The sequence below is a fragment of the Callorhinus ursinus genome, unplaced genomic scaffold (genome assembly GCF_003265705.2).
Source record: "Callorhinus ursinus isolate GAN/ISIS: 27379988/994484 unplaced genomic scaffold, GSC_fseal_2.0 scaffold53, whole genome shotgun sequence".
Classification (NCBI taxonomy): Eukaryota; Metazoa; Chordata; class Mammalia; order Carnivora; family Otariidae; genus Callorhinus; species Callorhinus ursinus.
The window spans coordinates 8,318,737-8,346,373 of record NW_027397115.1 but is presented as its reverse complement, the minus strand read 5'-3'; the positions used below and the strand labels follow the sequence as shown (position 1 = coordinate 8,346,373).

The 27,637-nt window shown below is 53.3% G+C and overlaps 3 long non-coding RNA genes across 8 annotated transcripts in view; 2 read left to right on the top strand and 1 right to left on the bottom strand.

The window, feature by feature from the left end:
• Nucleotides 1–9,915, top strand: part of LOC112809879 (uncharacterized) — a 63,768-nt gene extending 53,853 nt beyond the window's left edge. For 2 of the 4 annotated variants that reach the window (XR_003204684.2, XR_012375609.1), the window contains 3 exons: nt 3,332–3,470; nt 6,558–6,702; nt 7,035–9,915. This is a non-coding gene — a long non-coding RNA (uncharacterized lncRNA). Of the gene's footprint in view, nt 1–333; nt 2,318–3,331; nt 3,471–6,557; nt 6,703–7,034 lie in introns of all 4 variants that reach the window. The other 2 variants (XR_012375608.1, XR_012375610.1) reach the window with 2 other exon arrangements.
• A 4,696-nt stretch (nt 9,916–14,611) lies between these two features.
• Nucleotides 14,612–17,049, top strand: LOC141371012 (uncharacterized). 3 transcript variants are annotated; one of them, XR_012375613.1, is made up of 3 exons: nt 14,612–14,832; nt 14,952–15,117; nt 15,343–17,049. It is a non-coding gene; the product is annotated as an uncharacterized lncRNA (long non-coding RNA). The 3 variants fall into 3 exon arrangements; XR_012375612.1 differs by having other exon boundaries at nt 14,612–15,096; XR_012375611.1 differs by having other exon boundaries at nt 14,612–15,117.
• A 2,495-nt stretch (nt 17,050–19,544) lies between these two features.
• LOC141371014 (uncharacterized) overlaps nt 19,545–27,637 on the bottom strand; it is a 34,631-nt gene continuing 26,538 nt past the window's right edge. Inside the window, exon 3 of the long non-coding RNA XR_012375616.1 lies at nt 19,545–19,662. This is a non-coding gene — a long non-coding RNA (uncharacterized lncRNA). The remainder of the gene's footprint in view (nt 19,663–27,637) is intronic.

Sequence of the window (27,637 nt, the reverse complement as noted above, 5' to 3'; positions counted from 1 at the left end):
TAAGTGGTTGCCAGCAGCCGGGGCAGAGGCGGGAGCAGGAGCTGGGTGTGGCTATGAAAGCTCGGCACGAGGGATCCTTGGGTGGAGGAAATGTTCTGCATCTTGGCTAGAGCCACGTCCACACCCTGGTGCTACCGTTCTGTAATTTGGGCAGAGTGTTCTCCTTGGCGGAAGCCAGGAGAGGGTACATGGGATCCCTGTTTATTTCTTATGGCTGCCTGTGAATCTACAATAATCTCGAAATAAGAAATTCAATAAAGAACACAAATACAATTTTTTATACCCATACACTTCTTCTTTTTTTTAAAAAAAAGATTTATTTATTTATTTTAGGTGGGGAGGGGCAGAGGGAGAGGAAGAGGGAAAGAATCTCAAGCAGACTCGCCACCGAGTGCGTGCGGAACCCGATGCGGGGCTCGATCTCAAGACCCCGAGATCCTGACCTGAGCTAAACATCAAGAGTCAGACACTTAACCGACTGAGCCTCTCAGGCGCCCCTACACCCATGCACTTCTGAATCTAACTGTGTCTGTGGTGGCATGGGGGCGCCGCCAGAAACTCAAACATCAGACGTGGTGTGGTGGTTAAGCGTGCGGCTTCTCAGTGGGACAGCCTGGCTTCAAATCTCAGCCTATCAGACCTCTCAGCTACCTGAGCCTCGGGTTCCACACCTGCAAGAGGCTGAGCACTGAGAGGCCCTCCCGCAAGGGGTTGCTGCGGAGGCTCGGGGACGGGAAGCACTCGGAGCACAGTGCTCACCCACAGGTGCTGCTCAGCCGATGTGATTGCTACCTTTCAGGGCTGTGCCAGGTGGAGGAAGCGATCACAAGGCATCTTCTGATAGCTCTAGGGTGGGATGGTGACCCACCATCCTGCAGAGTAGCTACTGGACAGGCTGCATTGAGGTTGGCCTGGTTGGTTCTCATCTGCCCTCTGGACTTGAGTGCATACTGTCACGGTCACGGACTTTTCTCTGCGAAGGAAGAAGGCAGCTGGTTCCTGTGGGCCAGGCTGCTCAGGTGGAGCAACAACCCAGGGGCTAGCCTCTCTCAGGCAATCAAGAGAAGAAGGCATGGGGCCGATGCTGCATACCTACGGTGTGCCCGTTGATTTACAGTCTTGCTCAGGAGGCATTACTCCTATCCCTACTTTGTATAGGAGGAGACTGAGGCTCAGAGGGGCGGATGGACTTGTCCAAGATCATGCACATCGTCGAGGGTGGAGCTGAGATCTGAAGTCCTGGTCCGTATGATCTGAATCCAGAGTCATTTACACTATTAATAATAACCTTACCGTGGTCAATTACTGTGTTTGACTCTGTACATTGGGGTATCATCACCGCACCTCCCATTTTAGGGAAGAGGAAACAGGTATTAAGGGAGGTGAGTTGCCAAGATGGACAATGGATCTCAAAAAACCCACGAAGAAAACAAAACAAAACAAAACAAAACAAAGCCCAGTCAACTGACTGCTCAGGCTTGGGCCCCTCACCCCACCCTCCGTTTGGGCTTAGCCCCGCGGAGACCACGTGAGCCTGGAAACTGAAATGCTGAGTCAGAAAACAGGGGGCACCTTGCGATACAACGCCCGGGCAGGCAGCGGGCATTTGCGCTTCAGCGGCAGCCGGCCGGGGAGTCAGCGGGAGCAGCCAGAGCTTCCCTGGGAGCCCCCGAGAGACCCCTCACGCCGACAGACAGTGTGGCTGTTGGGAGAGGCTTGAGGTGGCGGCGGCGGTGACAACTTCCTTTTGAGTAATAACATTTACTGAAAAGCAATTCTGCTTTTAGCACCAGAAGTTCATCACCCTCACAGGCAGGCGCCTAAGAATACCTTCCCTCAACCACAGTTCAGAGATTCAATTCACACAGATTCCTTTCTGTCTTACCTCCAGCACAGTTTCGCATTTGGTGTTGAAGGGAAACCAAATACCGCAATTATTCAGGAGCCGGGAGGGGTGCAGAGAGCAGGGTGAAGCCAGCGGGCCAGGTGGCATTGACCACAGCCCCCAAGGCCTCCGCAGGCAGCCTCCAGGCAGGGGCCCAGCCCCTTGTTCTTCAGTTACTGGAAAGACATCGGCAAGCTCAGAGTGAAACCCAAGAGCTGACAATTTCTCTTCCTTTTACAAGAAAAAGAAAGTGATTGTCCTTCAAGCCAGGGTGACTTTGGGGGCCAGGGACTTGCCCTGGCCACTCTGCAAATTACAGGCAGAACCACAGCTACTCCACAGGCCCTGGGCCCTTGCCTGCCACCCTCCATTCATGCTGGGATCCTTTGAATGGCTCTTTTGTCCATCACCGAAAATCCAGTGTGCACATGGGTAGGGATGGCCTTAAATGTCAGGCGCTCACCCAGGCCCCGGACAGCTATGGGATGGCTGAGGGCGAGGGAGAAAGCACAAGTGGGGAAGAGAGGCAGGAGACTGCAAAGAGTGGCTCTAAGAGGACTTCTCCCCCCTCACCTGATTGGCCCCCTGACTCGCGCCAGAACCAGAGCCCGTCAAGGAAATGGAAAGACTCTGGGTATCACACAGAGAAGGGCTGAAATTCCACCTTTGCCATTCCCTGGGTTTGTGACCTGGGGCAAGTAACTTCACCTCTCTGAGCCTTAGTTTCCTCATCTCTGAGATGGGGATAATAGTAGCAGGGCAGGTCATGGCCCTCCACTACTCAGGATCCTCCCGTTGGCTCTCACCTCACTTGGCAGAAAAAGAAAAACCGATCTTCCCTGTGGCCTACTCAGGCCCCACGTGATCTGCTCTCCACTCCCCCTTACAACCTCATCTCCCTCTATTCTCGCTCGTTCCCTCCCCTCTGGCTAAACTGAGTTCCTTGTTATTCCACCAAACATGCTAAATACACCCCTGCCTCAGGGCCTTTGCACTTGCTGTTCCTTCTTTCTGTAACACCCTTCCCCCCAGATACCTCTCCTTTACCCTATTCAGGTCTCTGTTTAAATGCCCCCAGGAGGCCTGCTCTGACCTCCTCTTTTAAACCGCTTTTACTCTTTATCCTTTTACCGGGCTTTGATTTCCCCCAACAACTTAACATTATAATTTTGGAAGTTTGTTACTCCCCACCCTCCAGACCCTGAGCTCCAAGGACACAGAGTTCAGTTCTATGTTATTCTCCATGTACTCTTTGGAGCCTGACACATGGTAGAAGCTCCCCAAAGGTTTGTTGACTGAACAAGTGCAGGTTTATACGGGGAGGATGAAGAGAGATGTACATAGATGGTTCGGCACCAGCAGAGTACTTGCTCACTAAACATTACTTCCTTTTCTCCCTTCCTGGCACCAATCCTGTGCCATGTGCTCATTGACTTCCTGCCATAGAAGGATGCCTTTTACAGATACAGAACCAAGTCCTGACAGCCCAATGATCTGCCTCAGCTCACACAGCAGGAAGAGGCTTTGAAGTCTTGTCTGTGGGGCTCTCGGCCTCCTGAATGATGGATGTGAACTGGGCTGGCTGGTTAGTATCAGGCTGAGGGAAATGGCTGATGGGGCCCTTCAGACCCTTGAGAGGGCTGAGGGCAGTGGGGAGTTGGCTCCGGCATTGAGGGTCTCCAGGCAACACTGATCCTTGGGACCAGGTTCATGTCCCCGCCCAGCAGTCTCACAGTTCCCATCAAGGGGGCTCAGGATTCCCATAGAGGGGCTTTTTCAATTTTCTGTTTCTGGAACATTCTGTCCCAGGAAGGGCAGACACTCAAGGAGCTAGCTGCTGGAGCCTCAGAGACCAGGGGACTCGGGTGTCCTCTCTCCCCGGCACCCAGCCAGTTCCTGGACAAGAGGGACTTTCCAGAGAAGTCTGTCTCCTGGCTCCCTCGGAGCCTGCCCAACAGACTATCAGCCAAGGTCCCCACGAAGCCCCGCCCTGCCTTGGTTTCCCTGCTTTTACTTCTGAGAGAGGCTGAGTAGTCTGGGGAGGAACAGGCCTGACATGAGTGTGGTCTTCCCTAGGCCTGGCATTTAGGAATTTGGGAGCCACAAAGTCTAGTCTAGGGTGGGCTGGGCCTTTGCCTGTGGGTCTCACCTAGAGCTGGAGGTTTTGCCTCTTTGCCCATCAGAGTTGCCTTGGCTGTCTGAGGGCCCCTCCCACAACTGCTACAGCAAAGGGGATGCAAGTGAGACTCTCGGGAGGACAGTCTGCTAACCCTTTAGCATACTCGAAGGTGACCGTACCCATTATGCTGCCTAGAGCAGACCTTGCTGACAGGCTGCCCACAGGCCAAATCCAGTCCAGGGTTATGTTTGGTTTGGCCTTTGAAATGTTTTTAAAAATGTGTTTCAGTTGCCAACATTTGAAAGACAAGGAGATTTCACATAAAATCCATTTTCTCCAGCTTCACTTGAAAAATGAGAAGATCTAGGGGCGCCTGGGTGGCTCAGTTGGTTAAGCAACTGCCTTCGGCTCAGGTCATGATCCTGGAGTCCCGGGATCGAGTCCCGCATCGGGCTTCCTGCTCAGCAGGAAGTCTGCTTCTCCCTCTGACCCTCCCCCCTCTAGAACTTATCAAACTCAACACCCAAAGAACAAATAATCCAATCAAGAAATGGGCAGAAGACACGAACAGACATTTTTCCAAAGAAGACATCCAAATGGCCAACAGACACATGAAAAAGTGCTCAACATCACTCGGCATCAGGGAAATCCAAATCAAAACCTCAATGAGATACCACCTCACACTAGTCAGAATGGCTAAAATTAACAAGTCAGGGAACGACAGATGTTGGCGGGGATGCGGAGAAAGGGGAACCCTCCTACACTGTTGGTGGGAATGCAAGCTGGTGCACCCACTCTGGAAAACAGTATGGAGGTTCCTCAAACAGTTGAAAATAGAGCTACCGTACGATCCAGCAATTGCACTACTGGGTATTTACCCCAAAGATACAAATGTAGGGATCCGAAGGGGTACGTGCACCCCAATGTTTATAGCAGCAATGTCCACAATAGCCAAACTGTGGAAGGAGCCAAGATGCCCATCGACAGATGAACGGATAAAGAAGATGTGGTATATATACACAATGGAATATTATGCAGCCATCAAAAGGAATGAGATCTTGCCATTTGCAACGACGTGGCTGGAACTGGAGGGTGTTATGCTGAGTGAAATAAGTCAATCAGAGAAAGACATGTATCATATGACCTCACTGATATGAGGAATTCTTAATCTCAGGAAAAAAAATGTGGGGTTCCTGGAGGGGAGGGGGGTGGGGGGATGGGTTAGCCTGGTGACGGGTATTAAAGAGGGCACGTTCTGCGTGGAGCACTGGGTGTTATGCACAAACAATGAATCATGGAACACTACATCAAGAACTAATGATGTAATGTATGGTGATTAACATAACAATAAAAAAATTAAAAAAAAAAGAAAAATGAGAAGATCTAGCTAGACTGGGGCCACATCCCTGCAGGGCAGAGAAAGGCGGGAATGGGCTGGGGGTGCCCGCATTCAGAGCGGCACATAGTAGGTCCTCTCCTCTTCACCCCAGTCCCCGCTCAGCCCGCTTTCCTAATATATGCTGCCTACTAGGATCTTGATGCACGAATAGGAGTTCACCAGACAAAGGAGTGGAAAAGCATTCCAGGAAAGGGGAACAGCACATGTCCATGGAATTCATCTGTTCAAGATTCACTTGACAAGTATGTGTTGAATGCCTACTGTATGCACCGGAGAATATAGCAGGAAACCAAAGAGCTCAAAGTCCCTGCCCTCCTGGAGCTGGTTATCGAGGCCAACCCCTCTCAGCTGGGCACTGTTTCCTTCCCCAGGGACCTTCGGCACCGCTGAGACGCATCCATGGTGTCACAGTGACGTGGGGGAGGGCATCTCATTGGTCGAAGCCAGGGGAGCTGCTAGATGATTCCTGAAGGGCACAGGACGGCGCTTCACGACCAGGAATGATCTGGCCCCAACGTCCAAGATCGAGAAACCCTGGTTTAAAGATTTTATTTATTGATCTGAGAGAGAGAGAATGAGAGAGAGAGAGCACGAGAGGGAAGAGGGTCAGAGGGAGAAGCAGACTCCTCGCTGAGCAGGGAGCCCGATGCGGGACTCGATCCCGGGACTCCAGAATCGTGACCTGAGCCAAAGGCAGTCGCTCAACCAACTGAGCCACCCAGGCGCCCTGAGAAACCCTGGTTTAGGGGGAGATAATAAACCGGACATATCAATACATGTACAATCTGAAGTCAGTGCTGAGAGTGTCCTGATTGATGAAACTGATCCCAGGGTGGCAACAGGGATTAGAAGGTGGGACAGCGGCCTGGGGGCAGCTCCACGGGAATAGAGACCTAAGGGTGTGAGGGAACCGGGCCCCGGCATCATCGTGACTCACGGAGTGGCACTTCCCCTCTTTCCGCCTGGCTTTGACCTCAGCACAGCCTTGCGTGTGGAGCAGGGCTCGGCGGTCCTGTGCCTGTTTTTACAGACAAAGAGCTCTCATCCGAGGTCACAAGCCCCTGCGAGGCTGACCTAGGCCACCTGACCTGACCCAGGACACTCGGGGGTCCCTGGCGATGCTGACGGTGACTGAATTGCCTTCTCTCCCTCAGTCGGTCAACAAACACCTGTGGGGGCCCACTGCGGCCTAGAGGAACAGAGCAAGTTCTGGGTGACTTAGCACCAGTCACAGCACCTAGGAGGTACGCAGAAAATATTGGTCACGTGAACGAAAAGAAGGGATAAATGAATAAACAAGTAAGTCCACATAAGATAATGATCATGGCCAGTGCTGTTTGAGTGCCTACTGTGTGCAGGCCTGTCGTGGGCCTCCTGTGTGAGGGTTTCACGGAACGGGCGTCCTCGGAGGGAGGGACGGTGGTCATCCGCCTCCCACGATGAGAAGACCACAGTGCAGAGAGGGGCTGTCCAGCGCTCGAGGCCTCATGGCAAGGAAGTGACAGGGTTGGCCCTGGAGCCCAGGCCTCCCAGGTCTCGGGCTGCCCGCTTGCCTCGGCATTTTGTGTGCTCTGCCACGTATCATCCTACCCACCCCGTGAAGTCGCAGGTAGCATTGTCTCCTTTTACAGTCACGAAAACCGAGGCCCGGAGAGGCGAAGTCACGTGCTCAACATCACACGACAGGTGGGTTTGGATCTACGTTCCACACTTTGGACCACCAAGCCCTGCCCCTTGTAATCCTGCGCCTGGAAGAGCTTTCATCCACCCCAAGGGGAAAGAAGGTGGGCCAGCGAGCTAAGCCCCTCGAGGTCTGCAGGACCAGGCAGGAGGCTCTGGAGGAGGCAGGGTCCCTGGGTGGGCAGGTGGGAGCGAGTGGGCCTGGGGAGCCTCCTGCCTTCCGCCCCCACATGCAGGGACAGCTGCCAGGCCAGCCGGGCTGACAATGGCTCCTTGTGTCTGTGCGGCGGGTGGGGGAGGGGGCCATTGTTCTCCAGGACACCTTGCTGCCATGGCTGGCTGCGGGCGGTCCCTGTCCCAGGACACTTGGTGTGGGGCTGTTCCGGGCGCCCGAGGGAGGCGTGTGCGTGTGTGTGTGCGCGCACAGAGGGGTGTGTGTTGCTCACACTGTCTCTGAATGGGCCCACACACGTCTTGCACACTGCGGTGGTGTGTCTGAGCAGCCTTGTGGCTTTTGGTGTCTATTGCGTCCGCCAGGGTATGTCTCCCCGTGTGTAGCCGCCCGTTTTTTGTATCTGCCTCTGTGTTAGCCCCGTCTCCGTAGAGTTTTGGTTGCGTGCTCCGGTGTGTTGAGTGGGCCTGTCTGGGTCTATCTCTGGAGGGTCTTGACGCCAACGGGACTGCAGAGCATTGGCTTCGGCTGAGGCCCAGCGAGGAAAGGGCTTTCGGATGGAGGAGCCAGCCTGCACAAAAGCCAGGAGGCAGGAGAAGGCGGGGGGCTGAGCAGGAGCTGCTGGGGAGCAGGGCCGCTGCAGCAGAGCGAGCGATGGGGGGACGCCACGGGACCGTCCTTCGGAGTAAGATGGAGCTGGAGGGAGGGCTTGCATCGGGAGTGACCAGGTCTGGTGGAGTTTTGTGGAGATGCCTCTGGCTGTGGGTGGAGAGTGGACTGGGGGGCAAGCATAAACGCTGTTGGCGGGGCTACCATGGTGCATTTCACGAAGCAGTCCCACGGCCGTGACCTCAGGGTGCCCGCACTCCAGCAGGAATTGCCCAACTCCCCATTTTGCAGAGGTGAAAACTGAGACCCAGGAAGGAGAAATGCCTTCCAAGGCTGGAAGTGTGGGAGCGGGCCCAATGCCAGAGCCGGCTTGCATTCTCCTCACCTTGCCTGCCCACCCCTCCCCCAAGTCCCTTCCTGTCCCGATGCTCTGGGGGCGTCTGCGCTAAAGACAGAGGACCTGGCATCCTCCTCTTCTCAGGAACCGGGACTCTGGAGCCAGAGGGCGTGGCTCCAAATCCTGTCTCTGCCACTTAAAAGCTGTGTGACCTTGAGCAAGTCACAGAGTCTCTCTGTGTTCCACTTTCCTCATCTACAAAATGGGGCCAGCGTTCATACTGACCTCTAAAGTGTGCCTCTGATAACCTATCCATATCTGCTTTCTCTTTCTCCAACACCCTTGCCACCTGCGAACACACCCCATGTTATATTTATTGGCTGTGGAACTTCCATGAAAGCAGGAAGTCCGGGTTTGCTCAGTACTAAGGTCTAGACTAGTGTCCTGCACGTGGTCGGTGCTCAGTGAATTTTTACTGAGTGACTGAAACCCCGTAATACATGTAAAATGCTGGAACAGGGCCTGACGCATAATAAGTGGAACCTGGGTCTCATTAGTCTTCCCTGGGGAGTGGTCCAGGGGTGGGGAATGTGGAAGCATGAGAGCCCAGTCAGCCCGCTTTGGGAATTGGGGTCGCCATTCCATTTTCTGCATGTTGTTCTTCCCTTCTAGATCTGCTTAGCCCTCCCTGGGCCGGATGTCTCCTGTCTTTAGTCTCCAGGGTTTGAAGACAGGTTGGCTCTGGCAGGTGCTATGAGCTGGTGGTTTCATGCCCCTGCGAGGGATCCGTGACTCAGTTTCCCCAACTGGCCATGGCTTATCCAGAGGCTTCAACGGTCTCTGCTCTCTCAGGACATCCCTCAGTATTGGAACCTGACCACCCCCATTGCACCACCCCCAGGATTCCCACCCCTCTGTCAACAATAGCGACTAGAACTCTCAGGGCCAGGGGCAAAGCCGGCTGATAACCCTAGCCGCAGTGTACTGCCGCGGGCACAAGGAACCATGTGGGTAGGTGTTTGTCAAGTCCAACATGTTTGTCGAGGAGGCGGCTTTCTGACCATCCCATCTTTCTAAGAAAGAATGAAAGTAGAGGCTTGGAGCCCGATTAGGTAGTGTGGTGGTCCCCCAAGCTCCTGCGTCCGGCTTCCTGCCACCTGCTCATTGGCTCTGTGTCCCTGACTTCCTGGGGAGAGCCAGGAGCTGGAGAAGGGGATTGGGGCCCAGGCAAAGAACAAGCTTTCTCTGTCCTCTCGCTTCCTTCCTCCTTTGCCCCTGACACCCTGGCCTGGCTGGGGGCGTGCAGCAGGCTCCGGGGCTGCTCTGTAAATGTGGGCAGTAGGGCGGGGGAGGGGGTCTCTGTGTTCCCTTCCCCGGGGCCCAGCGGGCCTCTGGGGGCTCGTTCAGCGTAACTGGGTAACTTGACATCTGCCCACAGACCCCCGTTCTGTCCGCAAGCAACTGCCAGGGTTCAGGCCTCTGTCTTCCGGTCCTCCATTCTCCCCACATTTATTGAGCACCTACTGTGTGCCCTGCCCCCGGGGGACAACGAAAAGGCCTCCAGGCCAGGGAACCTTGGAGTTCCTTTTAAAGGTGATGAAGACCCACTGGAGGGCTCTGAGCAGGACAGTGCAGGAACTGCCTTTTTAATTCATGTCACAAAAGAAGCATTGTCCTTTTAGAGGATCCCTGTGGCTGCACTGGGGAGAATACACTGGTTGGGGGGGGTGGCAATGAGGGTGGGGATGGGGATCAGGAATGAGCAACCTGGCCCAGAGTGCTGGCACGGACATGGCGAGAAATGGCATCCAGGGCGTATTTTGTTTTTTTTGTTTTTTTTGTTTTTTTAAGATTTTATTTATTTGACAGAGAGAGAGAGACACACAGAGAGAGGGAACACAGGCAGGGGGAGCAGGAGAGGGAGAAGCAGGCCTCCCGCTGAGCAGGGAGCCCGATGCGGGGCTCGATCCCAGGACCCTGGGATCATGACCTGAGCCGAAGGCAGACGCTTAACGACTGAGCCACCCAGGCGCCCCCTAGGGCGTATTTTGAAAGTGGGAGTTACAGTGTTGCCTGCTGGGGGCCCTGTCAGGGGAAGGAGAGGAGTCTGGGACGACTCCGGGGTTTCTGGTCTCATAACTGGGAGGCTGGTGGGACCATTTTCTGTAATGGGGACGAGGGGGAAGGCGCAGTCCTGGGGAGCAGGGGCTGTGCTCAGTGCAGGGGGTGCTGAGTTGGGGTGTTTTGGAGGTGGAAAAGGAAAGCCGCTGCCTGGGCCTGCACCTTGCCACTGCCTTTGTCCTGGTCCAGATGCCCAGCACCTGCCCCAGGAAAACTGCAGCAGCTGCTCAGTTGCCCTCCCAGCCTGTCCCTGTTTCCTCTTCCACATCCGTCGAGTTCATTTTCAGAAGGCACAACTCTAGCCCCTGTCTCTCTTCTGCTCTAGAACCATTGATGGCTCCCTGGCACCTGGATAAAGTCCAAACACCTGGGCTGGGTTAGCCTGGCCCTGAGCCATCTCCCCTGACCTCTGCAGCCTCACCCCCCTCCTGGCCAGTGAAGCAGACCACCCTGGGCTCCTCCAGCACGCCCTGTCCCTGCCCACCTCCTCAGCCTTGCTCATGCCATTCCTGCCACCTGGTGCCCTTTCTCATCCCACCGCAGGGATGACTTTAGAGGCCGTGCCTCCAATGTCGATAGCCTTTTGTTTGTTTCTTTCTCCCAGGACATATCACACAGCGCTTTGAATTACACTTATTTATATCTTGCCCTCCTCCCAGAGGGCAGAAAGGTGCCAGATTCATTTCTGGGCTCGATGCCAGGCCCCGAGCAGATCCTGGTTAGATCTGGCGAGCGAACTGTTAGATGCTGCATTTGCAGTGCTCTGGACCCACCCAGCACCCATTTGCCCTCTCTGCTGGAGAAGAGGCTGCGATTTTCCTTGGGGTATCTCTACCTTCTTGGTCTGTGTGTATCAGGTGAGCTGACCCCATCCCCAGGGGTAGACTCAGGACCCAGGCCTGGCCAATCAGAACTTCCCAGGCCCCTGGCCACAGTGATTGGTTCACGGATGGACACGGATCCAATCAAAGCCAACAGAACCCAATTCTCTGGAAAAGAAGAGAAGACGTCGTTGCCTTGAGATGGCTGAGCTAATGTGATATCAGCCTGGAGCAACAGTGGCTTCTGTGTCATCACAATAGCAAAGAGTGTCTGAAAATACAGCCAATATAAGGCAAAGTGGAGCTGAGAGATGGACACAGCTCAAGTACCAAAAACATCATTGCTGCTCCTGGATCCAGCTGTACCTGAAGGAGAATAACCCTGAACTTCTTAGTGATAGAAGCCAAGATATTTTTCTCTCTCATTCTCTCTTTTAAAGCTTTTTTGGGTTAGGTTTCCATTGCTTGAATTGCCAGAATTCCTGACAAAGACATGAGCTTTCTTCACAATCTGTCTCTTGCCATCTCACTGCTTAGCCCTCTCTGCATGGCCCTGTGTGAAATTACCTCTCGAGGAACTGCTCTGAATCTTTACCCACGGAGCTGATGTGCTTCTTTCTTTCCTCACTCTTGGATGATGCGAGTAATGATCACTGGTTCTAGCTGCCTTGAGCAACTTCTGAAACAAGGCAGGGGGGCAAATAGAATAACCTAAAAGAGGTAAAATGGGCTCATTTTAAGGCCAGGCCTTCAGCCCGATGGCTGCTCAGCATGGGCCTTGGCACGCAGAGGATGCTTCTTGACCATTCTTTGCTTGATAATGTCAGGCAAGTTTTTCAAACCTGGACATAAAGGGCATTCTGGAGCAGAACTTCTCCGTGAAGTGCCCTAATCAGAATTTCTTCCTCCAGAATTGGTTAGGAGAGGGTTTCTCAGTCCCCGCACTATCGGCATTTGTGGGGCCGATCATTCTTTGTCGCGGGGCCGTCCTGTGCCCTGTAGGATAGTTGAGCAGAACCCTCATTTCTTTACCCACTAGATGCAAGTAGCACCCATGCCTGGAGCTGTGACAAGCACAGATGTCTTCAGACATTGCCACATGTCTCCTGGGGGGTAAACTCACCGCTGGTTTAAGGAAAGCACTTTGCACCAGACCTGGCATGTGGCAAGCGCTGGATATATACCGGCAATCATAAGGTGGTGATAACGGGCTGAGGATGATGTTGGAGGCGGGGGGTGGGTATCACATCTGGCCCGCTTAACTGGGAGGGGAATTTATTGGAGGAACAGGGGAGCTTGCAGAATTTATGAGGGGAGGGAGAATCAGGTTAACAAAAACACAGAAACAAAGACAGAAGCACGAGGGTCCAGACAGCACGAGGTGGATGTGCTGATCCTGTAATGAGCTAGCTACTCCTTGTTTCGGTCGTTCCTCCCAAATCCTCCTTCCTACTGAATGCATTTTGCTCAGGCCCCCCCTGCCCACCATCCCATAGACTCAGAGAAGATGGGCTTCCGTCAAGTTCCGGGGGACGGGGTGGGGTGGGGCGTGGCCAGTTCCAGTTGTTTTAAGCCAATCACAGTGACCCCTTTGCCCTTGCCGGTGATTGGCTTAGGCTGCACGTGGAACGAAATTCTGGCCCGTGATACCCTCTGGGGAATCTGCTGGGGGCTTCTGGGAAAGGGTTCCTTGCTCTTCAAGAGAGTCAGCGGCTTATTTCATTAACCATAATGTGGGATTTCCTTCCTTTTTAAGATGGAAAAATACTCCATTGTATGTAAAGACCACATTTTCTTTATCCATTCATGTGCCAATGGACACTTAGGTTGTTTCTACATCTTAGCCGCTGTGAACAGGGGAGTGCAGATATCTCTTGAAGAGATCCTGATTTCAATTCTTTTGGATAAATACCCAGAAGCGGGATTGCTGGATCATTATGCTAAGTGAAGTAAGCCAGTCACAGAAGGACAATTACTGTACGATTCCACTTATGTGAAGTATCTAAAATAGTGGAACTCACAGAAGCAGAGAGTAGAATGGTGGTTCACAGGGGCTGGGGGATTGGGAAATGGGAGTTGCTATTCAACAGGTATAAAGTTTTGGTTATGCAAGATGAATTAAGGTCTAGAGATCTGTTGTACATCATGTCTATAGTTAACAACATTGTATCGCACACTTAAAAATCTGTGAAAAAGATCTCATGTTAAATGCTGTCACTACAATAAAAAAGAGTATTTATAAAACAACATTTGTGGAGTTTCCAGTGATACCAACATTAAAAAAAATTTAGGGGTGCCTGGGTGGCTCAGTCGGCTAAGCATCCGACTCTTGATTTTGGCTCAGGTCATGATCTTGGGGTCGTGAGATCGAGCCCGGTGTGGGGCTGGCACTCATCACGGAGTCTGCTTGTCCCTCTCCCTCTGCTCCTCCCCCTGCTCATGTGCCCTCTCTCTGTCTCTCTCCCTCTAAAAAAAAAAAAAAAAGAAAAGCAATTATATATGAAAGTTCTTAAAGGGGAAAAAAAAGAAACAGGCTCTTTTCTCTCTAGTGTTGGATGGGGGAGAGGTCATGATGTTTGGAGCAATGGCAGCCAACTTGAGTGAATGAAGAAAACCAGTTGGAGGGCAAAGCCTAAGTCCCGAGACCCTGGTCTTTGCTGATGTCACTAAGCTGCTGAATTAACCAGTCCTTGATTCCCCATCGCTTCCAAGGGTCCATGAGATAATAAGTTTCCTTGTTCTTAAAGCCTCTTTAGGTTGGGTTCTTATTCCTTACAACCAAGAGCATTGCACCAATGTGCCAAATCCTGTAGATAAGCTGTTGTTTCCAAATTGCTCTCGACATTTCCCACCTGCCTCCTGAGTAGAGGTCACTTTCACTGCCAGGGAGGTTGGACACACAGATCCTCATCTGGCTGTCAGACACATTCTGTGGCCTGGCAATGTCCGCAGGGCTCAGGCAGGAGGCCTCCCAAGAGACCACCTACCAGCTTCTCCATGACACTCAAACTTGGCCTCTCTGGGCCTCAGTTTCCCCGTCTGTGAACTGGGGATGGTCATGGGACCACCTATTTCACAGGGTGTTATGAAGATTAAATGAATTATTTCCATTACAGTAACAGGTGCATGGTCAGTGCTCAACAAACGTGAGCTATTACTATTACTGCTGTTGTTGTTATTCCTTGGGGAAAGGGACAGAGGAACTCTGCTGACCCAGTGTGGGTGGCAGGTGCAGAACGAGACTGGCAGCCTCCAGAGGGGAGACTAAGGTGGAAAGAAAGGATGCAACCAAAGCAGGTAATGAAGCTGTAAGAAGCATGAGCCACCTCTGCCGCTGAGGTGGGGGAGACTCCAGGCTCCCCATCTTGAGAGGAAAGGAGAGGGGTTCCAGGAAGGCGGGAGGCTGAGGAACACCCTGGTCTGAAGCCATGAACAGCAGAGGCAGCATTCACTCCTTCAAAGACCCCGCAGTGTCACCGCGGCTTGAGGGCCTTCCCCTCGAGGCCTTGGGGGTCTTACTACACGCTCCAGAGCCTCCAGTGTTCAGGCTTGGGCCTCCTTCCTCATGCAGTCAGACTCCCCAGCACCTCCACACTGCACCCTGAGCCCCTTCTGGCCCCAGATCCCGCACCCGACTCCCCCAGGGGGACAGGGGGCCTTGCCGTCACCAGATGGATTGAGCAACTCAGGTGAGTGTGCGTTTTCCAGCTCATGCTAACCGCCATTCATTCACTTCCCCTCATGCCATGGAACACTCGGTTCCTGGTCATTTCACCATGGCCCTTCCTGTGAACCCTCCGTGATGCAGCCCGGAACCTGAGTCACCCCAGCATCGAACCTCCCTTGACCTGGGTCCTGTAAGCCCCTGGCCTGGTTCACAGATGAAAACAGAAATGCTGACGATGGTGTTGGTGATGGTGGCTACCAAACCTAATGGCGTCCTGAGCACTTAGGTGTGTTAACAGTCAAGATAGGTATGGTGCTTCTCCCCATTTTCTGGATGAGGAAAATGGGACCCAGAGAGGCTAGCTAGTTCATACGCGAAGGAGTCGTGATTTGAACCCAAGCTGTCTGGTATAGAAATTCAACCACGTTTGGTTAGATATTTAACAAAACACCTCTGTAGAAAAATAAGAAGCAAAAAAATGGGGAATTCCTTTTTAGAAGGTATCATCGGTTCACTTATTCCTATCAAACAGATATTCCCGTAGCAGAGTCTGTGTCCGCCGGTGCTTTGTACCGGGCCCGTGGAAGTCAGTGTGCAGGGAAGGGCCCTGCCGCCCGGAGCCCACGGACCCCTGAGGACGGTCAGTCAGTCGAAGGCCTGACACATGAAACCGAGACTACTCATACCTGTAAGATCAGAACTGGTGAGACACTGAGCTGGGAACACTGTGGCCTTTCTAGGCTTTTTCATGTAATTCTTTCAAGAAAGAGATCTTCCCCCAAGGCCTCCCCTGCAAAGGTAAAGGTAGGTGTTGGGTGTGGGGAGAAGGGCCAGAGGACTTTGAGGGAGCTTGTGATGTCGCAGGAGAACACAGGGCTGTGGGGTCGGACCTCTGACCCCAGATCCCAGCCTTGGTCCCCACCAGCATGTGACCTAGGGCAGTCATGTCCCCTCTCCTCTGGGAGCCTATCTCCACATCTGGAAACAGGGACAATGAATCCTTCCAGGGTCATCACGAGGATACAGCCCGTCTGGGTGGAATACCATGACCCACACTCACAGCTAACCTCCTGGTTGGCGTGAGGGGAGATGACTCCAGAAAGGCCAAACGATGGCAGGTCATCATCTTTGCAAACCTCAGCTGGGCTCAGAGAGTGTTACAGACCTCACTGGCAGAGAGGCCCAAGGCCCTCTCAACGAGGTGGGCAGCTGGAGGAGGACTACGGTGGCCTGGGGATGGTGGTGACCCGGCTCCCTCTGCGAATGGGCCCCACTCGCACCAGGAGCTACTGCCAAGAGAAGCCAGAAATCCAGATCTTTACATCAGTTCTACCAATTTTTCTTAAAGATTGATTGATTGATTGATTGATTGATTTGAGAGAGAGTGAGAGAGTGTGGGAGGGAAGGGCAGAGTGAGAGGGAGAGAAGCAGACTCCCTGCTGAGCGTGGAGCCCCATGTGGGGCTCGAACTCATGACCCTGAGATCATGACCTGAGCTGAAACCAAGAGTCGGTCCCTTAACCGACTGCGCCACCCAGGCACCCCTCAGCTCTCCCAGTTTTTAAATGTTTCTGGCTAATTGAGAAAAAGCACCGGCCTACCACCCCACACCGTCTAGAATGGCTATAATCAAAAAGATGAACAGTGGCAAGCGTTGGCGAGCCTGTGGACTGACTGGAAGGCGCACACACTGCTGGTGGCAGGGTACAATGGCGCAGCCGCTTTGGAAAAAACAGTCCGGCCGTTTCCCAGAAGGTTCAACACGGTTACCACATGACCCAGAATGCCACTTGCAAGCGTGTACCCAGAATTGAACACCTACGTCTGAACAAACATGTGCACATGGATGTTCTTGGCAACACTAGTCATAACAGCCAAACGGCAAAAACAACCCAAGTGTCCATCAACCGATGGAGGGTAAAACGTGTGTCGCCGTACGACGGAATACTACGTAGCCACAAAAAGGAGTAAAGCACTGATTCAGCCACAGTGTGGCTGCGCCTTGAAAGCATTCTGTTAAGTGAAAGCAGGCAGACAAGAATGGCTGGATAATGTATGCTTCCATGTATATGAAATGTTCAGAAGAGGCAAATCTAAAGTGGATCAGTAGTCACCAGGGGTAGGAGTGAGGGGAAATGGGAAGTGACTGTAAATGGACGTGGGGTATTTTGGGGAGGGAAATGGATTGTGGTAATGGTTGCACCACTCTGTGAAGATATTAAAAAACCATTGACTTGTACACTTTTTTAAAGGGGTGAATTGTGTGGTATGTGAATTATATCTCCATAAAGCTGTTAAAATAAGAAAGTGTTGGGGCGCCTGGCAGGCTCGGTCAGTAGAGCATGTGACTCTTGATCTCGGGGTCGTGAGTTTGAGCCCCACGTTGGGTGCAGAGATTACTTAAAAAAAAATTTTTTTTTTAAAGCTTGAAAAACAGAAAAAGCAAGTGTTGGCCTCACAGAGCTTCTCAGCAGGTCAGAGTCAACCACAGGCTGCACTTCTCAGCTCCCTGGTTAAGGAGGTCATCCTCTGTTATCCAGACATTCGGCTATCCAGAACACTGGTTCCCGAAGAGCATGAGGGACTGCCCTGGAAGGCAGAATTTCCCACCTGGGCTCAGCATCGATAAATGCCCTAGGATGGGGGAGTTGCTCCTGCCTCTTCCCTTTTTGCTCCTTTTAAACATAAACCGTTAAATGCAAACAGAGAAAGCTTCTGTTTGTTAAACGGCCAGGAAATGGAGTAGGGTAAGCCGGTGGTTCAGGTCAGCTCCAAAGACCAGGCCCAGCATCTTCCATTGTATCCATCCGTGAGGGTTCTGGACTCTGGTGCATGGGCCTGGCAGGGCAGGGGGGCTGCTTTCCTGCCCCTTGCCTTCTCCCTGTCTCACCTGTGTGGGCAGAGTGGAGACCGTTGTGAGCATTAGGAAGGTGGTGGTGACCCCAAAAGGGGAGGTCAGCTGGGGAGGCCTGTTGAGCTGTCGCTCTCTGACCCCATGGACCTGAAGGAATAGAACGCTCCATAGTCAGGCCAGGACTGTAGGGTTAGGAGAGACCTGAGAGGCCTTGTGTGGGAATCTGAGCCTTTTCTGGGAGCCAGACAGGAGGCCTCCGGCTCAGGGAGGGGCTGAGGAGAGAAGACAGTGGTGGGGAGAGGCCTGTGTATGGTCAGCAAGGAGATTTGACAAGGCAAAGGCTGACCTGAATCCTGGCTGGGTTTGTGGCCCATCGGCTACTGGCTGAGGACATCCTGTGCAGCAGGCACCAGGACTTCCTGTGCTAAGTGGTCATGGGGGCCGGGGGGGGTGGACGACAAGGTCTCTGCACTGGTGGAGGTGAGCTCCTAGTGGAAGGCCCGGCAATGGGCCGACAAGCACTAGCCCAGCACAGAATGCTGCGTGGGGATGATCTTGAGCCCATCAAAGCAGGATGAGAAGCTGGAGCAACTGGGTGATCTCTCTGGGGTGGTGACACTTAGCTGACCCTTGAGTGAAGTCATATCTGAGGCAGAGGAACTGCAAGTGCAAAGGTCCTGAGGCTAGGTGCAAAGAGGGAGATTGTTACTGTCAGGGAGATCACAGGGGCCAGACCAGGCAGAGTTTTATGTACCCCTGTGAGGACTTTGGCTTTACTCCAACTGACCTGGGACCGTGGAGGGTTCTGAGCACAGGAGGCCCTGATCTGATCTAGGTTCTAATAGGATCCCTCTGGCCCAAGACAGAGAATGGACCCTGGGTCCAGGGAAGGGGCAGAAGCAAGGAAGCCAGGGAGGAGGCAACTGCAGTAGTCCAGAGGGGAGGGGACAGTGGCTGGCCTGGCGCAATAACCATAGAGCTGGGAAGACGTGGTCACTATTTTCTCTGATCACCCAACTGCCTCCCGCTGTACGGGACGAACCCAGGAGATTCTACACGCATGTGAGACACGCACGCACGCACACACACACACACACACACTCACACTCAACACGCATGTAGATGCTACACATACAGACATGGACACTCAGTTTTACACATACACTATACACATGCATGGAGTCTACACATATATTACACACATCTGCAGACATCGAGATCCCACACCTCTACAATACCTGCGTGTGTGTATTCTCCATTCGTGTAGATTCAACATTTGTGTTATATACCCAGTTGACCTGGAGCTCAAACAGCAGGGTAAGCAGACCCCATGTCCTGGAGGGGGCCCAGCGCTGGCGTTTGAGAAGGCAGACTCTGCTGCTCAGGATCTGTGTGACTCAGGCCTGGCTTCTTGGATCCTCACCTTCCTCATTTTTAAAATGGGGATGACAAGCCTGCCTCGGAGGGTTGTCGGGAGGACTGGGTGAGATCACCATGTATGCAAAGCAGCCGGCCTGGCGCGGAAACCGGGACTCTTTATTAATAGTCATCACACTAATAATGAGGTCTGTTCTGGGGCCAAGCAAACCCCATAGAGCACCTTCCTGGAACGAGGGTGTGCATACACATCTGCACACCCACTCTTCGGCTTGGGGTGCGTGGGAAAGGGGGCAGACCTGCAAGCCTCCGTATGGGCAGGATGGACCAAGTACTAGAGCGGAAACCTGTGAGTCAGCTATGGGCATAAAACAGTTAATGGGCGTGCCACCCTGGCTTCAGTAATGATGGAGAGACAGAAGCGTAGATAATGTCTGGAAGGCAGGTGGATTAGTCAGGGCTCTCTCGGTTCTAAGGGACAGAAACCTAACTCAAACCGGTTTAAGCAAAAGAGAATTTATTGGGTCATGTTAAAAAAAAAAAAAAAATCCAGGGGTATACTTGCTTCAGGCATAGCTGGATCCAGGTGTTTGAATGATAACATCAGTTTTCTCTGTCTCTCTGGAAGATTGAGTTAATTAATATATGTGAAGTTCTAAACAGCACCTGACACACCTAATGCTCTATGATATTAGCTATTATTTTATTACTACTATTAATATTACTGCTACTACCCAGAAAAAGTGAGTGCTCTTTCTCAATTATTCCTATGAAAGTCCCAGGACTGGATCTCATTGGCTTGGGTTGGATTATGCAGCCATTTCTGAACCAAACTCTATGACCCATGGCCAGGTTCTGTGACCATTGGGTTTGGTGACAAAGTTCATGTGACTATCCTTGAAGCTGGAAGTGGGGTCAGCCCCCCTCAAACCCCATGGACTGGGAATGGTGGGGAGGGGCTCCTTACAGGAAATGGGGGCTGGCAGGCAGCACTGGTCTTCCATCATCTGGGAGGCCTGAGGCCAGCTTCTGGCTAGCGTTACCTTCTTTGCAAAAGGGCGGCCTTTAGAGTTGGAAAAACATGGACTTGATACCCATTCCATTGCCTAATTAGCTTCACCTCCCCGTGTCTTAGTTTCCCTGCCTGTGAAATGGGACAATTATCACACCTCCTTAATTCAACAAATATTTTATGGGACACTGTATCTGACATTTATTGGATACCACTAGCCTCAACACTTTTTGTGTATTAACTCATTTGACCCTTGCAACGATAACCCTGGGAGTTAAGTATAACCATCCCGTTTTTCACAGATGAGGAAACTGAGGTCCAGAGAGGAATAGTCACTGGTCTAAGGCCGCCCAGCCAGGGAGTGGCAGAGCGGAGATTTGACCCGGTCGGCCTGGCTTTAGAGTCCCCGAACCGTGGATCATGAGAGGAGGCTCCATGGCTGTCATGGAGTACTTTCGATGTGGAGGCTGTCCCGGGCGAGGTGTGTCCCTCTTCACCCACCTCAGTTTTTCTCATCTATAAAATGGCCCCACAGTTGTGGACTAGAGAGTGAAACAGAAGGAGACAAAGTGACATGGGGGCCTTTGTTTATTTGACAAATACCTAGTGAGCACCTATTATGTGCCGGGCACTGAACTAGGTATTGTGGACATAGCAGTGAAGGCGACAAGCTCCCTGTCCTCTGGAGCTGACATTCCAGCTCTAGGACAGGCGACAGATGAGTCAACACGGAGATGAACAAGATGATCTCGGATGGTGAGTGCTCTGGAGAAAACAGAACTGGGTGACAGGACAGTGACAGGGCAGTTGAGAGGACTCTAGGAAGAGAGGCATCTGAGCTGTGTCCGGAAGGAGGAAAAGGGGTCTCCCTGGGAAGATGTAGGTGTGGAAAACACCCTTCCATCAGGGGGAATGGCAAGTGCAAAGGCCCTGAGGTGGGAACTGGGGAGACAGAACTGGGACGGACCCTGCTTTTGCTGCTGGCTGGGTAGCCAACGCTCAGAGAGAAGAAGGGTCAGACCCAAGGCCATGCAGTTCAGAGGTGGTGCTGGGGATGTGTGGGGAAGGCACGGGGAGGGGGGCAGGGGGGGCTGGGACCTCTGTAGACGCAGCCCAGGCAGAATCTTCCAGGCTGCTAGAAGGGCAGCCTCCCCTTCCTGAGCCATCCCAGCTGTTGCTGGGGCTGACGATGTATTGGTTCCCTTGTTTAATGACAAACATTTTTCACCCTCACTTAATTATGCAACAGACGCCCGTGAATCTGCCACCATCTGACCCCACTTCCTGGGTGGGATGACAGGTCCCTGTGACTGTCTTTGAGGGCTGAGAGGGGTACCTTGACGGGGAGGGTGCCACGCTTGGTACGGCCTCGGTGCTGGGGCTCCACGTCCTCGTCTGCAGCGAGAAGGAGATGAAGGGACGGTGTGAGCATCGACGAGACACTAGTGGCAAGCGCCTGACACGGAGTAGCCCTTGGTTCTCAAAGGGGCCGGGATGCTGTCCCCGCAGGCTTGTCACTGCCCGTGTCTGGAGAGCAGAGCAGAGAGGGTATAGTTCTGCCTCCCAGCAACCTTGGCAGGGGCTTAGAGTTCCCACTTGGCCGATGGGGAGACTGAGGCTCTGAGAAGCTCGGGAACGTGCCCCAGGTCCCACAGCATCTGCATGAGGGCGGGGTTCGGCGCTGGGCTCCTGCAGGTCCAAAGCCCTCCCCTGTCCTCACCAGCACCTCGAAAACCACAGTTTTTCGCCAGCTGTCAATTGTGATGGTAACATCCCCATGGTTTGTCCTCCTGGGAGCTTTGCACTGGCCTCTATTTGTGGGCCCGCGTCAGTTCCAGTGTCTCTGGTGATTTGAAGCTCGAACCAGCCCTTCCAGCTGGGGAGGGGAGCTTTTAAAGTGAATGCTTTTCTGTGCCCGGATAATAACATTGTGCTAATAGTGTTCACTGACAGTTCTTGAACGCTCCAGCTATGTGCCAGGGACCTTCCCCAGGTTATCTTATTTTGGAATTCACACCAACCTTCGGAGGGAGGACCTGTTGTGCCCTCTTGACAGATGAGGAGCCGAGGTTCTGAGCCATGAAGGACCTGCCCAAGGCCACACAGCTGGGTGTGATGGTAGAGGCAGGATCCGAACCCGGGCCTGTCAGACAGCAGAAAGCCGTGCTTCTGAGAGCTGGCTTTGGAACATGGGACGTTTCCTCTTTGGACTTTTATTTAAGAAGCCAGTGTGAGGGGCCCGATAGGGCTGCAGCGTTGAGAAAATCCTGCAGGCACGTGCCCTGGGCCGGCTCCTGGCAGGTGCTTGAGTTATGGGCACCCATGGAAAGGGTGGAACAGCTCAGGAAGGGGTGGGAGGTGCGGCCCTCAGGGCATCCAGAAACACCCATGGGGATGCATATCCAGGCCCTTTAACAAGCTAGGAGCTTCTGAGCCACTCCCGCTGCTCTGCTTCTCATCCGACATCGAACCTCCTAAATAACTCGTTCTGTCTCCCTGCCTCCACTGGGCACAGCCCCATCACTGCTCACCTGGAGCACTGCAGTGGTTCCCCCCTTGGTCTCCCTGCTTCTGCCATCACCCCTATGATCCATTCTCCACACAGTCAGAGGGATCCTGTCAGAACCCAAGGTATAGTATGTCCCGCCTCTGGTGAAAAAGCCCCCGAGTGTTCCTGTTGGCTCTTAGAATAACCCCCAAGTCCTTGTCACAGCCCCCAAGGCCCCACATAGCATTTCCCATTAATCTCTCCCCTTCAGCCACCCTGTTTCCAGAACCCACCCAGCTGGTCCCCACCTCAGGGCCTTTGCACTTGCTATGCATGTTTGCCTAGGTTTCTCAGCCCCTAGACTGCACAACTACCTCATTCTTGGCTCAAACGTCACCCTCTCAGGCAGGCCCTCCCTGACTCCGCAGCACTAAAGAAAACCTATTTTTCCCACATTCCACTATGGCACCCCTAAAGTCCAGTCCACAGTGTGGCCAGAGGGAGCTTTCTGAACCCTGAATCTCAGCAAGGTCCTCTCCTGCCTAAATCCTCCCTGCCTGGAATCTCAACACCCCAGCACCACCCCCCCCACAAACACTCACACCCCTGCAAGCCTCCAGTCCCCTTATGCAAAGCCCCGATGAGGCTGCTGCTGCCTGACCCTCCTTCCTCCCTCTCTTTGAGCTCTCCTTGTACCCTCACTCCTGCCAGACTCAGCTAGTTCCCCTGAGGGCCGGCAGGTAGGCCAGGGTCGCTCGACCTGGGATGGGAATATTCTCTGTGGTGGGGTCTGCCCTGTGCTCTGGGGGGTGTTGAGCAGCACCCCTGACGTCCACCCCCATCTCCAGATAACCAGTAATATCTCCAGACTTTGCCGAACTCCCCAGGGGAGCAAAATCAACCTGGTTGGGAACCACTGGGCTCAGCTTCTGTCCGTGTTGTTGTCTCTTTCGGGAATATTCCTGCCCGGCCCTCCCCCCTCATCCTGTTCACCCCTCTCTGTACCTCAGGTCCCTTTAGACGCCACCCACAGGGAGCCTTCCCAGCCCCAGGCCGGGTCAGGAGTCCCGTAGGTGCTCCCTGATTTGCCATCAGAGACCTGGTGATGCTATCTTGAAGTTGTCAGGTCTCAACTTGTGTTCCCCTGGCGGCGGGGTGGGGTGGGGTGGGGGGGACGTCCGCTCCACAGGGATGGGCACAGTGTCTGTTCTGTCTGTCACCGAGTCCCTGGCCCCACCCCTTCTCTGTCCCCTTTCATCGTGGCAGCCGGTTAGTCCAAGGCCACACAATGTGTAGGTGCCAGAGACACTGAAAAGAATCAGACATGGTTCTGGCGTCCAGCCAGCTCGCACTCTGGAGGGAGACACAGATACATGGAGGCAAATACAACCCTTTCAGGTCAAAGCTGCAGTGGGGAAACACAAGGAGGCATTGAAGCCAAAATATGGGAAGGTGGAGTCTCGATGGGCTTCCTGGGGGAGGGAACATTCTGGAAGGTAACATCTAGGCAACTAAAAAGATGAAGTGTTAGAGTGATGATTGAACAGTATTGTGAAGGTACTGTCACTGGCCCTTGAAAATGCTTCATTTCGTGTTATGTGAATTTCACTTCGACTTAAAAAAAGAATAAAAAACAGCGCAAACAAGGTTCCAGTTTGAGGACACAGAATGTGCCAAAGTCTGGAGGCTGGACAGAGCGAAGGGCGTTGAGAATTGCCCGTTGTTTCATGTGGCTGCAGCCACGGGCCAGAGGGGGCTGGTGGTGGTCGTGGTGGGCCGTGGCTCTGAGACGGGAGGCTGGGCAGGGGCCTGTGGCCGCCGGGAAGAGCTCGTAGTTTTCCCTGAGTGAGTTGAGAGCCATGGAAGGTTGTAGGGGGAGGAAGCCCTGGATCCGACTTGGGTGAGATCAGGATCTTTCTGGCTGCATGAGGAGAAGGGACTGTCGTTGGGTGAGGGTTGGAGAGCAGGGAAGAGGCGATTACCGCTGTCCCGTGGGAGACAGTGGCCTGGCCTCGGGTGGGTGGGAGGGAGGGGGCCTGGAGGTGAGGAGATGGGGCCCAGTCTGAGAAACATTGAAAGCATAAAACTGACAGTTACAGGGTGCCTGGGTGGCTCAGTTGGTTAAGCGACTGCCTTCGGCTCAGGTCATGATCCTGGAGTCCCGGGATCGAGTCCCGCATCGGGCTCCCCGCTCAGTGGGGAGTCTGCTTCTCCCTCTGACCCTCTTCCTTCTCGTGCTCTGTATCTCTCATTCTCTCTCTCTCTCAAATTAATAAATAAAATCTTAAAAAAAAAAAAACTGACAGTTACAATGGCTTGGATGTGGGTGGCAAGAGGGGGAGCATCAGGGACGATGGCCAAGTAGCCTAGGTCAGAAACCCACCTGGAACCTGGCCCCTGCATCCTCCTGGGGACCCACCTCTGCCCCCCAGGGTCTCTGCTTCCCCTCAAGCCTCCCTCGGGCGCGGCCTTGGCTCTCCCCACAACATTCTGTGTGACCCCTGGCCAATTCTTGACCTCTCGGGGCCCATTTCTGGGGCATCTTTGTGTCTTTCTCTCCAGGAAGAACATGAGGGTGCAGGAAACCACCAGCTCAGGCAGAGAACCTTGAAGAACCCGTCCTGCTGGCCTCACCCACCCCTCCCGGGTGCTCAGGAGGCAGAGGGGGCACCCCGGGGCAAGGTCTGGGCAAGAGGGCCTGGCCTCACCCCTGCACGCCTGACGCTGATAACCAGCCCTCTGCCCCACCTGAGGGCCCCGTGGGGTCCAAACCTGCAATCCCGGGGGTCACAACCCCAGGCCGGCCTCAGGCTCTGAGCCCCGCACTCTGGCAGAGGCTGCCCAGGCCTGGGGGATGAACAACCTCCCTCAGCAGCAGAGCTTGGTGGTCAAGGGCCTGGGGGCCAGAGACAGGCCCGAGTGCAAATTCCAGCTCGGCCCCTTCCTGCTGTGCAGCGTGAGCAAGTGACACAACCTCTCTGATGCCCAAAGAGAAAGAGGGCTGGCCCAGCTGTCACACTTCACACAAGTGGGGTTTTTCCAGTTCACAAACTGTGAAGCTGGATGGATTTTGTAGTTTTTTTTGCAAGTGGAACTTAATTTCCATTTTGTGCCATCATTCTGTCAGGCTGGTGGAAACTTCATCGGGGGGTCAATTCTTTCCTTTTCCTTCCCGTCACCCCTTCCCTACTTCTCCTGGGTTCCTGTCCTTTCGTGAGGCCGAGGTGTTGGGGACGGGAGTAGGGTAGGGCCATGGGTCTGGGATGGGCTAGTTCTCACCTATGAGGCCCCATGCGGTGCTGTGGCTGTCCCTTCCCCACAGCCTGTGTCCCCGGGTCCCTTGGCTGTTTCCTGGCCAGTCCTAGGGGCTGGCTGGAGCCTGCCTTCCCAGAATCCCAGAGAAGTCGTTCCTACTGAGGTGCTGGCCTCCTTGAGCTCAATCCCAGGCCTTGGCCACACTGCCCCCTCTCCTCTCTGCCCCAGCCCCGGAATCTGCCTCTGGCTCTAGACGGAGGAGGCTTGCTCTCTGCAAGACGCTGTTTTTCACAAATACGAGTCCTTCCTGCTCCCCTTGGCTTTTGAAACTCCAAAGCCAGGAAGCCTCCTGGGATTTCTGCTTTAGTGTCCCATCCCTTCCCAGGAGGCACTGAGCCCAAACTGGCTGGGCTGCCTTATGTGGGGGAGGGGCCCGCGCTGGGCCGGGGGCGGGGTGGGCAGGGTGGGCAGGGAGCGCAGAGGAGAGGGAGGAAGGATCAGTTAATGCAGCATTCCCGAACATTTTGGTCTCAGGATCCCTTTTGAGCGAAGACCCAAGGAGCTTTTGTTTGAGTGGATTATATCAATCGATATCCACATTGGAAGTTAAAACTAAGAAATTTATAAAATATTTTACTCATTTCACAAAGTAATAAATCCAGTCCATGTTAATATAATTAGCATATTTTATAGTAAATAGCTATATATTTCAAAATAAAAAAACGTAGCAGGAAAAGTGGCATTAGTGGCCCCATTCACATTTTGCAACTTTCCCGAATGGTTGGCCTAAGAGGAGACACCTGGATCGTCAGAGTTGCGTCTGCTGGAAACGGGGGACGCTGTAATATCGTGATATTCTTCTTTGACGCTACACCAATACTTACCAGTGGCGGTTTCTGAAATTTCACTTAAATATGGAATCTAAATACCTATCAGTGAACTTTTCAAACTCTTCACCCTCACATGAGATGAGAGTGAAAAAGGCAAATCATCATGTGAAATCCCTGAAAGGGTCTTGGGAACCCCCAGAGATCCTTGACCGCGCTTTGAGAACGGCTGAATTCCCGAAGAAGAAAAACATTCCATCAGACAGAAAGCCTGTGGTTGACTGTGTGTCCTTGGGTGGGTCACTTTGCTTCTCTATACCTCAGTTTCCTCATCTGTTAAATGGGAATAACAAGGCCTACCAGACAGCATGATAACATACATGCTTGCTGCCAGGACCCATGAAAAGCACAGGGTAAAGGCAAAGGGCTTATTCAAATATCAGTCCTTCATCCTCATATACTCCGTCCTGCCACAGGGCCTTTGCACTAGCCGTTCCTTCTGCCTACAACCCCGTCTTCCCTGGCTTTGCCCGGAGAACCCCCTCATCCTTCGGCTCTCAGCTCAAGTGTTACATCTTCCAGAAAGCCTTCCCTGACCTTCCTGGAATGTCAAACACCCCTATCAGACACCCCAGAGCACGGCTGAAGTTTACATTTTTTAGAGTCATTAGGTGATTATCTGTCTCCTACCAGGCCATGAGTCCAGGTTAATTTTTGCCTTCCACCTTAGTAGTGCTTGTGTGCATTGAATGCTGTTGAAAGAATATTAGGCATGAAGTGTCATCTTTAGTGATTTGTTGGTCTTTCCATCCTTGGAATATGGAAAAGCTGGGTTTTGTGAAGTGCTGACTCCCCAAGCCCCCACCTTCTCCAATAAGAGCTGGTTTGCACCAGGGATAGGGGAGGCAGGGGTCCACACTCCAAAGCTGCAGGGTTCTTCTACCTGGGCCCTCTTCGTACCGGGTCCCCTACAGTCTTTGGGGGTCACATCCCCTCCCCCAGCAGCTCTTTTCT